We start from the raw sequence: 13,172 nt of genomic DNA on the forward strand, positions 1-13,172 counted from the left end.
AAAATCTAGTTAGCTCAGGTGGTTTAGAGCCTAACCTCTTTGCAATTTCCGCCACAGTCTCAAATAGACAAATTTAATGTAACTATTCAGCCCCTCAACCCATGACCCCTCCACATACCTCTTCTTCCAGGCCCCGCAGAGACACAGGCAGGATTCATGCAGTAACATGCTATGCTCCATCTTTCTTTGGCAGAGCCCACACTTTTAATGTACCCAGTTTCAAACCAGAGAAATATGTACCCGGGTGGAACACCCACATCAGGCTGATGTAGCTAATGTGAGCTGCACAGTCAGGTGCCTGGAGTATTCTTTCCCCTGTTAGGAGAAATGAGTGAGGAGGTGTGGAGTCAGGCGCAGAGAGCAAAAGATGTGGGAAAAAAACACGCTTTAATGTCCCGGAAACATAACATGAACCAAAAGAAGAAAAACAAATGATCAGAAATATAAACGGACAGCGTGAAACCCAAAATACAAACAAAATACACTCAAACAACAAAACAGACTAACAAGCCCGCACGAAACAGAAGCGGGCTGAACAAACTATATATAACCCTCCCCTAACAACCAAACAAGAAACAGGTGATACCAATCAGACAAAACCAAAGGAACACAGAACAACGGATCGGCGATAGCTAGTAGACCGGCGACGACGACCGCCGAGCGCCACCCGAACAAGAAGGGGAGTCACCTTCGGTAATATTCGTGACAGTACCCCCCCCCTGACGCGCAGCTCCCGCAGCGCGCCGACGCTGGGCGATCCGGACGGAGGCGATGGAACTCACTCAACATAGATGGATCTAGAATATCCCTCACCGGAACCCAGCACCTTTCCTCCGGACCGTACCCCTCCCAGTCAACGAGGTACTGCAAGCCCCTCACCCGGCGTCTCGAGTCCAGAATAGCTCGTATCTTGTACGCCGGGGACCCCTCGATGTCCAGAGGGGGCGGAGAAACCTCCGGAACCTCACCTTCCTGCATGGGACCAGCTACCACCGGCCTGAGAAGAGACACATGAAACGAGGGGTTAATACGATAATACGAAGGAAGTAATAATCGATAACAAACCTCGTTTATTCTCCTCAGGACTTTAAATGGCCCTATACACTGCGGACCCAGCTTCCGGCAGGGCAAGCGGAGGGGCAGGTTTCGGGTCGAGAGCCAGACCCTGTCCCCAGATGCAAACACGGGGGCCTCACTGCGGTGACGGTCAGCGCTCTTCTTCTGCCTTATACTCGCTTGGCGTAATGACTCTTGGACAGCCCTCCAGGTCTCCTTAGAGCGCTGCACCCACTCCTCCACCGCAGGAGCCTCAGTCTGGCACTGATGCCACGGTGCCAGGACTGGCTGGTACCCCAACACGCACTCAAATGGTGACATGTTGGTAGAGGAGTGGCTTAGTGAGTTCTGGGCTATTTCTGCCCAGGGAATATATCTCGCCCACTCCCCTGGCCGGTCCTAGCAATACGACCGCAGAAACCTACCCACCTCCTGGTTCACTCTCTCCACCTGCCCATTACTCTCCGGGTGATACCCTGAGGTCAGGCTGACCGAGACCCCCAGACGTTCCATAAATGCCCTCCAAACACGGGAGATAAACTGGGGGCCCCGATCAGAAACTATATCCTCGGGCACCCCGTAGTGCCGGAAGACATGGGTGAAAAGAGCTTCCGCAGTCTGTAGGGCCGTAGGGAGACCGGGCAATGGGATAAGGACTTAGAGAACCGATCCACAACGACCAGGATCGTTGTGTTACCCTGAGAGGGGGGAAGGTCAGTAAGAAAATCCACCGATAGATGGGTCCACGGCCGTTGTGGAACGGGAAGAGGTTGTAATTTACCTCTTGGCAGGTGTCTAGGAGCCTTACTCTGGGCGCACACCGAACAGGAGGAAACATAGAATCGCACATCCCTCCTCAAAGTGGGCCACCAGTACTTCCTCTCAAGACCTCGCACTGTCCTAAAAATACCTGGGTGACCCGACGAGGGTAGACAATGAGCCCATCGAATCAATTGATCACGAACAGCCAGCGGCACGTACCTACGACCCTCCGGACAGTGTGGAGGTGCAGGTTCCTCGCTCAGCGCCCGCTCGATGTCCGCGTCCACATCCCATACTACTGGTGCCACCAGCTTAGCTGCCGGAATGATGGGAGTAGGATCGATGGACCTGTCCTCAGTGTCATAGAGTCTTGACAGCGCGTCGGCCTTAGTGTTGAGGGAACCTGGTCTATACGAGATAGTGAAACGAAATCTGGTGAAAAACATGGCCCACCTTGCCTGACGAGGATTCAGTCTCCTAGCTGATCGGATATACTCCAGGTTACGGTGGTCAGTCCAGATAAGGAAAGGGTGCTTAGCCCCCTCAAGCCAGTGTCTCCACACCTTCAGGGCCTTAACCATAGCCAACAACTCCCTATCCCCCACATCATAATTCCACTCCGCTGGCCCGAGTTTCTTCGAAAAAAAGGCACAGGGGCGGAGCTTCGGTGGCGCACCCGAATGCTGTAAGAGCACCGCTCCAACCCCAGCCTCGGATGCGTCCACCTCTACTATAAACGCCAAAGAAGGGTCCGGATGCGCCAACACCGGCGCCTCAGTAAACATCGCCTTCAACTTATGAAAAGCTCCGTTCGCCTCTGCTGACCACTGTAAACGCACCGGTCCCCCCTTCAGCAGTGAGGTAATAGGGGCAGCTACCTGACCAAAACCCCGGATAAGCCTCCGGTAGTAATTGGCAAACCCCAAGAACCGCTGCACCTCCTTTACCGTGGTCGGAGTCGGCCAATTACGCTCGGCCTTTACGCGGTCAACCTCCATTACCAACCCAGAGCTGGAAATGCGATAACCCAGGAAGGAAACGGATTGTTTGGAAAACTCACATTTCTCTGCCTTCACATACAGGTCATGCTCCAGCAGTCGTCTAAGAACCTTGCGCACCAGAGATACATGCACAGTGCGTGTAGCGGAGTGGATCAAAATATCGTCAATATACACCACTACACCCTGTCCGTGCAGGTCTCTGAGAATCTCATCCACGAATGATTGAAATATAGCTGGAGCATTCTTTAAACCGTATGGCATGACGAGGTACTCATAATGGCCAGAAGTAGTGCTAAATTCAGTTTTCCACTCATCTCCATCCCGAATACGCATCAGATTATAAGCACTCCTGAGATCCAGTTTAGTGAAGAACTGCACTCCGTGAAATGATTCCACTGCCGTAGCAATGAGAGGTAGTGGGTAACTAAAACCCACCGTGATGGAATTTAGACCTCTATAATCAATACACGGACGTAAACCACCATCTTTTTTCTTCACAAAAAATAAACTCGAAGAGACAGGTGACATGGAGGGCCGAATGTACCCCTGTCCCAGAGCCTCGGTGATATAAGTTTCCATAGCCACCGTCTCCTCCTGGGACAAAGGATACACATGACTACTGGGGAGTGCAGCGTCACCCTGCCTATGGGGTGGTAATTGGGTCGCCTTCTTTTTACTGAAAACGATAGCCAAATCGTTATACTCAGCTGGAATGCGCACGGTGGAAACCTGGTCTGGACTCTCCACCGTTGTCGCACCGATGGAAACCCCTACACACCTGCCTGAACACTCATCAGACCACCCCTGTAGAGTTCCCTGTTTCCACGAAATCGTAGGATTATGAATAGCTAGCCAGGGAATCCCCAGTACCACTGGAAACGCAGGTGAATCGATAAGGGACAAACTAATTCGCTCCTTGTGATTCCCCTGCGTAATCATCTCCAACGAAATTGTGGCTTTCCTCACCAGCCCTGACTCTAATGGTCGACTATCTAAAGAGTGCATGGGAAAAGGGGGGTCTACTTTTACTAACGGAATCCTCAACCTCTGAGCGAGTCCGCGATCTATAAAGTTTCCAGCTGCGCCTGAATCTACCAGTGCCTTATGCTGGAGAGAAGGAGAATAATTAAGGAAACAAATTAATAGGAACATGTGACCAACAGGAAACTCTGGGAGAGTGTGGTGCTTACTCACCTGGGGTGACCGAGGAGTGTTCTGCCTGCCCTCTCGATTCCCAGATTAATTCCTCCAGCACCGACCAGACGTGTGCCCGCTCCGGCCACAACTGGTACAGGAGGAGCTTCCTCCTCCGATCTCCCTAGACGCGGTCCCTCCTAGCTCCATCGGGATAGGAGCAGGAGGGTCAGGAGGTAGAACTGACAGGACCCTTTCAGAACGTCCGCGAGCAGCTAGCAGATGGTCCAACCGGATCGACAGGTCTATCAGTCCATCCAGGCTAAGTGTAGTATCCCGACAGGCCAGCTCCCTACGGACGTCCTCTCTCAGGCTACATCTGTAATGGTCTATCAGGGCCCTGTCGTTCCACCCTGCTCCAGCGGCCAAGGTCCGGAACTCCAGCGCGAAGTCCTGCGCGCTCCTCGTCCCCTGTCTGAGATGGAACAATCTCTCACCTTCTGGAGGGTGATCAAACATGGCCCTGAAACGGCGGGTGAATTCCGGGTAATTGTCCTTCGCTGAGTCGGGCCCGTTCCAGACTGCATTAGCCCACTCCAGGGCTCTACCGGTAAGGCATGTGATGAGAACCCACACTCTCTCCTCTTCCGAGGGAGCCGGCCGAACGGTGGCCAGGTAGAGGTCTAGTTGAAGCAGGAATCGCTGGCACCCCGTCGCTGCTCCATCGTACTCCCTCGGAGGCGTAATGCGCAGAGCGCTGGAACCGGATCCAGATGGGGGAGATGGTAGAGTTGCTGGTGGGAGGGTCGGTGGGGTAGTAGGGAGACCATTCCTCTCCCAACGATCCATCCTCTCCATCATCTGGTCCATCGCTGATCCTAGGCGATGGAGGATAGACGTGTGATGAAGGACTCTCTCCTCCATAGTAGGAAGAGGAGTGGTCGCTGCTCCTGCTGACTCCATATCGTGGTGCGGGCTTCTGTTACGAGAAATGAGTGAGGAGGTGTGGAGTCAGGCGCAGAGAGCAAAAGATGTGGGAAAAAACACGCTTTAATGTCCCGGAAACATAACATGAACCAAAAGAAGAAAAACAAATGATCAGAAATATAAACGGACAGCGTGAAACCCAAAATACAAACAAAATACACTCAAACAACAAAACAGACTAACAAGCCCGCACGAAACAGAAGCGGGCTGAACAAACTATATATAACGCTCCCCTAACAACCAAACAAGAAACAGGTGATACCAATCAGACAAAACCAAAGGAACACAGAACAACGGATCGGCGATAGCTAGTAGACCGGCGACGACGACCGCCGAACGCCACCCGAACAAGAAGGGGAGTCACCTTCGGTAATATTCGTGACATCCCCCCTGTGTTATGTTTAAACATACAAATGTTTTCCATTATTCAGTCATTCGCCTTATTCGACTTGTAGATTCGCCAGGAGAGTTAATATGGGTTGAGCCGGGTACGCTTAAATCATGCAGTAATCTTTCCTTAATGAGAGGAAGTGCTCATGTTTCTGAGCCCGCCACAAAACATGATTCATTAATACAGTCTAACAATACAAATCTACAAAATCCTTCTTCCTTTAGTTATTTCATACTACAGTGGATTGTGCATTATTTGATATAAGACAGCATTAACCTATGTTAATCATTTTTGCATTGAAATATAGATGTGCAGTATACCCAGGGGATATCAAGAATATACACCCTTGAACTCAACATTATCATGCTCAAACATACATTTTCAAAATAAACTGGACCCATGGGCAATTCATTGAAGAAGGGGAGATATGTTGTAACATGCGTGCCTGCAGCCATGGGAGATCATCATCAGTTGCCAAGTATTCTCTCAGGAGGTGGAATGGATGGCCCTGTTTGACTGTCAGGCTTCTGAGATCTGCCTTTGATTTGTGCCTTCCTCCCCTAGCCAGCAGAAACAAGGCTCTTCTGGCTCTCTGGCGGTTTTCACTAAATACCACAGCCACAAAGTCCAAATTGGCTAAAGAAAATTGCTTTTTGGTGTTAATTTAACGTCAGGCATACGTTTAGCAGTGTGGTTAAGGTGGGATTTGGAGCATCTGCCAGAGAATATGCCATTAAGAAACAGTGGGTTTGGGCGTCTTCTTACATGACTCCAAGCCACATCCACTAACATTTTATGCTAATAGAATGGAATGTTCAGTAATAGGAAGTGGCACGGGCTCTGTAAGCCAGCACTAGCTAGAGATATCCGGACGTAGTATGGAGAGGATTGTCCATGCTCAGTAGACTGGAGAGAATGGACAGGACCGCCACCAAAGACTTTACTGAGAGTTCTGAGCTCAAGCGACAGAGGTTTCACCTACCACTCTGCACACCATTACTCATGGCAATAACGTCTGTTTGCTCTCGTTGCGTGCATGTGTGTGTGTTTGAGTGATCAAGAGTACATGGATCAGCTTCTTTCAGTGGCAATCGGCAGTCTCACTTTTCCCATTAATAGAGGCATTGCCATTCCACGGGGGGGGAATTGTTCTGCTCCCTCTGTGTCCTACAGACCCCCCAGAGTCAGCTACACCTAGTAATGGACTCATTTAAGAGTTGATCTTGCTCTAATAGACTGAACCAGGTCTCCAAATCTCCAGGCTAAGTCTATGTGGTGAGAATGCTGTCATGCCCTAATGCAGCTGGCAAACAGCACTCAGAGTTCATCCTGGGAGGCCCATTATGAAGTAAAGCTCCCCGGCTTGGTCTGCACAGAGGCCTACTTCCAGCTGCTTCACTCCCTCTGCTGTCAGAGATCATGCACCTGTCCTGTTTTATAGAGAGAACCTGCACAAGCATGTCTTGTAATAGGCCTGACATTGGCTATAGATAGAAGCAGATCTTTAAGAAACTGTGGCATGAAGCACCCTGTTCACTACAAGCCTGACCAAAACTCATTCTCCTCCTTCTTGCCAAATGGTATGACATCTAATGAAGTAGCCCAGTCAAAAACCTCCATCCATCTTGATCATGCACGCAGCACATTTTCCCCTCTGTCTTAGTGTGCCTTAGCTTTCTGATGGTGGCTCGGTGTTTGCCCATTCCTTTTGCAGGCCTTCTGGGTTTGTTTCCACAGGTGGCGGAGCCTGCCGCCATTATGAGCCCTGGATCAACATTTAATATGAGCACACTCCCCGGTGCCTCTGTCTGTCTGAGCAGAGGGCCGAGCAGGGGAGGGGAGAGGAGGAGAGAGGAGCGGAGGGGATGGGAGGGGAGAAGAGGAGAGAGGAGTGGAGGGGAGAAGAGGAGAGTGGAGCGGAGGGGATGAGAGGGGAGAGGAGCGGAGGGGATGGGAGGGGAGGGGAGGGGAGGGGAGGGGAGGGGAGGGGAGGGGAGGGGAGGGGAGGGGAGGGGAGGGGAGAGGAGGAGAGAGGAGCGGAGGGGATGGGAGAGGAGAGGAAGGGAGAGGAGCGAAGGGGATGTGAGAGGAGAGGAGGGGAGAAGGGGAGAAAGGATGGGATGGGAGAGGAAGGAGGAGAGGAGAGGAGAGGAGAGGAGAGGAGAGGAGAGGAGAGGAGAGGAGAGGAGAGGAGAGGAGAGGAGAGGAGAGGAGAGGAGAGGAGAGGAGAGGAGAGGAGAGGAGAGGAGAGGAGAGGAGAGGAGAGGGGGAGAGAGGATGGGATGGGAAAGGAAGGGGGAGAGGAGAGGAGAGAGTAGAGGGGGTTAAAGAGAGGAGAGGATGGGATGGGAGAGGAGAGGAGAGCAAGGGAGAGGATGGACGGGGAGGGGAGAGGGGGATAATGTACAGTGGCTGGTGTGCTTTTCCTTCCAGATTTCCTACTCTTTTTTTCTCTTGTTTTACCCTCGACGAGACACCAGGAAGTTCCATGGCACGTTGGGTTTACAATGAGCTCAATGCCAAACCCCCAGGAGAAAGGCCTCTAATACGGGTATAGAAACAGTAGATTCCTCCTCTTAGTAACGCTTCAATTCAGTGCTACAGGAGGAGCATTAGGGGAGACTAAAGACAAAGCTCTCTGATCCATTCTTTAACCAGAACAGATGAGAACTGATGGAATAGGATTTTCTACACAGCCCGGCAAATGTTCTGTAATTGTTTAGAGAACTATTTTTCACTGACAAAGGAGCAGTGTTATTATCTAAATATGCATATCTAATGCATAACAGTATACTAAAGTGTTATAGATACTTAATGTGTTATGTTATAGTTTTGGTGAAGAAAAAAAACACATGGCAACTAGTTATAGATGTTTTAAATGGGTCATATGTTTGGTGTGGTAGTGTTTGTTGCCACCCTTTGGTGTACATTATCACTCCATTATTTGTACATTATCAGGTGATTATGCTTTTGGATTACATATGTTTTGGAGCTGGAAATGGAGTGTTCTATAGGGTATATTGTTGCTCTGTAGCTCTCTGAGTCCCTCCTCACCTAACAGATGGTCACATCCAGCTAGCCTCTGAAAAGCAACATACGTTGAGTTGTTGCCGACAGGCTGGATCAGAAAGGGCTTGAACTGCCCTGGAATGTGTCTGTGTTAAATGTCCTGTTCAGTAGCACATCACCAGTGATATAAAGTGCCGTGAAAAAGTATTTGCCCCCTTTCTGACTTTCTAAAATTATTTGCATATTTTTGGTCCTGAATAATATCAGATCTTCAACCAAAACCTAATACTAGATAAAGGGAACCTGAGTTCACAAATGACAAAAAAGATGGATACTTATTTTATTTATTTATTTAACAAAGTTATGTCAAATCAAATCAAATCAAATCAAATGTATTTATATAGCCCTTCGTACATCAGCTGATATCTCAAAGTGCTGTACAGAAACCCATCCTAAAACCCCAAACAGCAAGCAATGCAGGTGTAGAAGCACGGTGGCTAGGAAAAACTCCCTAGAAAGGCCAAAACCTAGGAAGAAACCTAGAGAGGAACCAGGCTATGTGGGGTGGCCAGTCCTCTTCTGGCTGTGCCGGGTGGAGATTATAACAGAACATGGCCAAGATGTTCAAATGTTCATAAATGACCAGCATGGTCATATAATAATAAGGCAGAACAGTTGAAACTGGAGCAGCAGCACAGTCAGATGGACTGGGGACAGCAAGGAGTCATCATGTCAGGTAGTCCTGGGGCATGGTCCTAGGGCTCAGGTCCTCCGAGAGAGAGAAAAAAAAGAGAGAATTAGAGAGAGCATATGTGGGGTGGCCAGTCCTCTTCTGGCTGTGCCGGGTGGAGATTAAAACAGAACATGGCCAAGATGTTGAAATGTTCATAAATGATCAGCATGTTCGAATAATAAGAAGGCAGAACAGTTGAAACTGGAGCAGCAGCACGGCCAGGTGGACTGGGGACAGCAAGGAGTCATCATGTCAGGTAATCCTGGGGCATGGTCCTAGGGCTCAGGTCCTCCGAGAGAGAGAAGGAGAGAATTAGAGAACGCACACTTAGATTCACATAGGACACCGAATAGGACAGGAGAAGTACTCCAGATATAACAAACTGACCCTAGCCCCCCAACACGAATAGGACAGGAGGGGTCAGGAGACACTGTGGACCCATCCGAGGACACCCCCGAACAGGGCCAAACAGGAAGGATATAACCCCACCCACTTTGCCAAAGCACAGCCCCCACACCACTAGAGGGATATCTTCAACCACCAACTTACCATCCTGAGACAGGGCTGAGTATAGCCCACAAAGATCTCCGCCATGGCACAACCCAAGGGGGGGCGCCAACCCAGACAGGATGACCACATCAGTGAATCAACCCACTCAGGTGACGCACCCCATCCAGGGACGGCATGAGAGGGCCCCAGCAAGCCAGTGACGCAGCCCCTGTAATAGGGTTAGAGGCAGAGAATCCCAGTGGAAAGAGGGGAACCGGCCAGGCAGAGACAGCAAGGGCGGTTCGTTGCTCCAGAGCCTTTCCGTTCACCTTCCCACTCCTGGGCCAGACTACACTCAATCATATGACCCACTGAAGAGATGAGTCTTCAGTAAAGACTTAAAGGTTGAGACCGAGTTTGCGTCTCTGACATGGGTAGGCAGACCGTTCCATAAAAATGGAGCTCTATAGGAGAAAGCCCTGTCTCCAGCTGTTTGCTTAGAAATTCTAGGGACAATTAGGAGGCCTGCGTCTTGTGACCGTAGCGTACGTGTAGGTATGTACGGCAGGACCAAATCAGAGAGATAGGTAGGAGCAAGCCCATGTAATGCTTTGTAGGTTAGCAGTAAAACCTTGAAATCAGCCCTTGCTTTGACAGGAAGCCAGTGTAGAGAGTCTAGCACTGGAGTAATATGATCAAATTCTTTGGTTCTAGTCAGGATTCTAGCAGCCGTATTTAGCACCAACTGAAGTTTATTTAGTGCTTTATCCGGGTAGCCGGAAAGTAGAGCATTGCAGTAGTCTAACCTAGAAGTGACAAAAGCATGGATACATTTTTCTGCATCATTTTTGGACAGAAAGTTTCTGATTTTTGCAATGTTACGTAGATGGAAAAAAGCTGTCCTTGAAATGGTCTTGATATGTTCTTCAAAAGAGAGATCAGGGTCCAGAGTAATGCCGAGGTCCTTCACAGTTTTATTTGAGACGACTGTACAACCATTAAGATTAATTGTCAGATTCAACAGAAGATCTCTTTGTTTCTTGGGACCTAGAACAAGCATCTCTGTTTTGTCCGAGTTTAAAAGTAGAAAGTTTGCAGCCATCCACTTCCTTATGTCTGAAACACATGCTTCTAGCAAGGGCAATTTTGGGGCTTCACCATGTTTCATTGAAATGTACAGCTGTGTGTCATCCGCATAGCAGTGAAAGTTAACATTATGTTTTCGAATAACGTCCCCAAGAGGTAAAATATATAGTGAAAACAATAGTGGTCCTAAAACGGAACCTTGAGGAACACCGAAATGTACAGTTGATTTGTCAGAGGACAAACCATTCACAGAGACAAACTGATATCTTTCCGACAGATAAGATCTAAACCAGGCCAGAACTTGTCCGTGTAGACCAATTTGGGTTTCCAATCTCTCCAAAAGAATGTGGTGATCGATGGTATCAAAAGCAGCACTAAGGTCTAGGAGCACGAGGACAGATGCAGAGCCTCGGTCCGATGCCATTAAAATGTCATTTACCACCTTCACAAGTGCCGTCTCAGTGCTATGATGGGGTCTAAAACCAGACTGAAGCATTTCGTATACATTGTTTGTCTTCAGGAAGGCAGTAAGTTGCTGCGCAACAGCCTTTTCTAAAAATTTTGAGAGGAATGGAAGATTCGATATAGGCCGATCGTTTTTTTTATTTTCTGGATCAAGGTTTGGCTTTTTCAAGAGAGGCTTTATTACTGCCACTTTTAATGAGTTTGGTACACATCCGGTGGATAGAGAGCCGTTTATTATGTTCAACATAGGAGGGCCAAGCACAGGAAGCAGCTCTTTCAGTAGTTTAGTTGGAATAGGGTCCAGTATGCAGCTTGAAGGTTTAGAGGCCATGATTATTTTCATCATTGTGTCAAGAGATATATTACTAAAACCCTTATGTAACACCCAGTTCCATAAAGGCCTGATTGGTGGAATGCTGCCAAAATGGTTGTCCTTCTGGCATGTTCTCCCATCTCCACAGAGGAACTCTGGAGCTCTGTCAGAGTGACAGATTGCTCAGTTTGTCCGGGCGGTCAGCTCTAGGAAGAGTCTTGAGGGTTCCAAACGTCTTCCATTTAAGAGTGATGGAGGCCACTGTGTTCCTGGGGACCTTCAATGATGCAGACATTTTTTGGTACCCTTCCCCAGATCTGTGCATCGTCACAATCCTGTCTCGGAGCTCTACTGACAATTCCCTCGACCTCATGGCTTGGTTTTTGCTCTGACCTTCACTGTCAACTGTGGGACCTTTATATAGACAGGTGTGTGCCTTTCCAAATCATGTCCAATCAATTGAATTTACCACAGGTGGACTCCAATCAAGTTGTAGAAACATCTCAATTTTGAGTTTCATAGCAAAGGGTCTGAATACTTATATAAATGAGGTATTTCTGTTTGTTTTTTTAAACTATTTTTTCTCTTTGTCATTATGGGGTATTATGTGTAGATTGCTGAGAAAAAAAGAATAGTTAATCAATTTTAGAATAAGGCTGTAATGTGGAAAAAGTCAAAGGGTCTGAATATTTTCCAAAGGCACTGTAGGTCCCCGACAGCTGTCAATCACACGTATGACCTATAAACAGACGCTTGCCTGACACACATATTAAATTAAACTGTATAAATATAGCAAATCTAATGCTATTAATCATTGATTATTGACGAAACCCAGAGTTATATTTAGATCCTGAATGAAAGACTGGTAATATCAGATTCAGTGGTGAGTATGTTGAGAAATGTATTTATTTATTTTAAGGTCCTGTGGTTTGATGGGGGACATGGGCATGACTCCCGCCTTGTCTTGGTATTCAGACAACTTCCTGAGAGACAGTCAGACAGTTACATAGGAATGTAGTTTTCACTATGTTCAACAGAGGGACTTGAATGTAAACCAGCACTTGCCTGCTTTGGCTTTAGACAGGCATACCAGAGTAGAGTTACTGGTTTTGAAACAGGTCCTGCATAAACATGTATATTAATAAACAGCTTTTTACACTTTTGAAATAGCAGATACATTTGATTTATTTTTACTATGCTGTGTTGTTTTCACTTTGAAGCTGTGATACACCAGGACCATTTTGTTTGTTGACATAAGTTGACATAACAATATTAATTATTATTATTATCATTTTTAGCTGGCTGCTCATATCTGTCCTATTTCACACAGGTATAAGTGTGTATTAATATGAATGTGCGAATTTGAAATGTGTTTTTTTGCATATCCCACTCTCCCTATGACACCCTCAGAGAGTGAGGACATGACCAAGCATCTTCCTCTGATTATGTGCAGGCACACCTTAGACTTTAATTAGACCTACATGTTTTTTATCTCCACAATTGAACCACTAAAAGTAACATACAGTACATGAACATGTGGTATCGTAGAGCTGTTGTTTGTTGGTGGTCTCCTGAAATGTTTAAGTAGAATAAAGGTACACATTTAACAGGATCTTCCAGCTTATTTAGTGAAACCTCAATGTTTGTCAAGCAGCAATATATGAGTACCATCCTGCTAAGCCCTACCCCGTAGGGTCCCACAGAGTGTTTGTGTTTGTTGGAGGACCCAAGCAGTGGAGAGACGGC

The 13,172-nt window shown here is 47.9% G+C and overlaps 1 protein-coding gene across 4 annotated transcripts in view; it reads left to right on the forward strand.

The window, feature by feature from the left end:
* The window catches only part of LOC109897985 (semaphorin-3F), a 144,532-nt gene that overhangs the window by 46,691 nt on the left and 84,669 nt on the right, over window positions 1–13,172 (forward strand). The gene's annotated exons all lie outside the window — the stretch shown is intronic.

Source organism: Oncorhynchus kisutch, linkage group LG1 (genome assembly GCF_002021735.2).
Source record: "Oncorhynchus kisutch isolate 150728-3 linkage group LG1, Okis_V2, whole genome shotgun sequence".
NCBI classification, from domain to species: Eukaryota; Metazoa; Chordata; class Actinopteri; order Salmoniformes; family Salmonidae; genus Oncorhynchus; species Oncorhynchus kisutch.